Source organism: Rhinopithecus bieti, unplaced genomic scaffold, assembly GCF_001698545.2.
Source record: "Rhinopithecus bieti isolate Rb0 unplaced genomic scaffold, ASM169854v2 scaffold_1530, whole genome shotgun sequence".
Classification (NCBI taxonomy): Eukaryota; Metazoa; Chordata; class Mammalia; order Primates; family Cercopithecidae; genus Rhinopithecus; species Rhinopithecus bieti.
This window is the reverse complement of record NW_016803808.1, coordinates 2422328-2423850: the sequence shown is the minus strand read 5'-3', so window position 1 is coordinate 2423850 and position 1523 is coordinate 2422328.

Here is a 1523-nt window from a genome sequence, read left to right as displayed (position 1 = left end):
CCGCCACGCCCCGCCCCCGCCACGCCCCCTGCCGGACCTTCCGCGCCCGGCTCGGCCCTCGCAGCCACTGCCCCTCTTTGCTCCTCGGCCCTCGCGGCCCAACCCAGGCCCTGCCGGGTCCCAGCCCCCAGTGGCTTTCGGGACAGGGGCGGAGCTGGGCACTGGTTCTGTTCCCCTAACCCTTGGCCTCTGGCCTGCGGCTATAGGAGAGGCCGAGAGGCGGCGCCCGGGAGGGGCCAGTCCTGCGCCCGCGCCCCCCGCCCCCACCCTGCAGGAAGTGGCCCGGGCGGCCTAGGAAGGAGAAGAGCGGAGTCGCCTCGGCCCCGCACCCCCAGCCCCAGTCCCAGCCCCGCGTGCAGCTCGCACCCCTTCCCACGCCTGTTCGGGGGAGAGCCCCGAGTCTGGAGTGGGAAACCTGGCTCCGGCTCTGGTTACCTCCAGTGACTCCCCAGGCCGTTTAGGCAACTCCATTGGGCTGCCTCAGCCTCGGTTTCCCCACCTAACCACGGAAGGGAGCAGAGGCGGGCTTCCTGAGCTCCTCCCTTCCAGACATCTGTGGTCTTCGGGCTCCACGCAGGAGAGGCGCCGGACTGGCATCTCCTGCCCAGGGTCGGCGCCTCCTGGCTCTCGGGGAGGGGGGCATCCTCCATCCCCTGCACCGGCCTTAGAGGAACCAGGGACAGAGCACCCCCATCCCCACCAGGAGCTCCGGAAAAACGGCTTCAGAAGAGCAAATATACACACACACACCCACCTCCCGCCCCAAACATCCCCGAAGAAAGGTAACCACAGAAACAGCCAGAAATCTGGAGCTGGGCGATTGTATGAGCCTGAGACAAAACTGTCTTTCCAGCGTCTCTAGGGGAGAGCTCGAATCCCTCCTTCCACTCCTCCTCCATGGAAAACAGAGTGAACTTCTGCTACAGAGGCCGCCAGAGCAACGTGCAAGAGCAGCTTTGAGGGGAGCGGGCGCAGGGCCTTGTAGGGAAGGGGGGCTGAGCCTAGACCCCTCTTTCTTCCTTGGTTCTGAAGGCAGAAAGGCAAAGCTAGACCTGGAGGAAGTTCCCCTCCCCGTGGGCCCTGCAGTGAGGATTACATGAAGGCATGTAGGCGGTGGGCCCGAATGCACCGACTGATGCAGGCGGCCCGGTACCTGCAGGTGCCATGCCTCCTTCTTAACCAAGGCCACTCTATCTCCCCGTGAAGTACCCAGGCAGAAGGCCGGTGGGGTTACAGGTGAGAAGTCGTCGGTGGGGTCCAGGAGCCAGGCCTGGGGCCGCACACATCACTTCCACCCACATCCATGGGCCAGGTAGTCACACAGCCCCACCAGGATGCAAGGGGCTCTGGTAGCTGTGGTCTTCCTGAGTGTTTCAGAAGTAAACAAAGCCGGTTTGATGAACACGTAGCAACATCCTTGCCACAGAAACTGAGCACATTTCTCCCAAGCACAGACACAGGGCAAAGGGGCACAGGACGGGAGGTGCATGGCAGACACAGGCAGGAGGTGGGGTTGGGGTGGA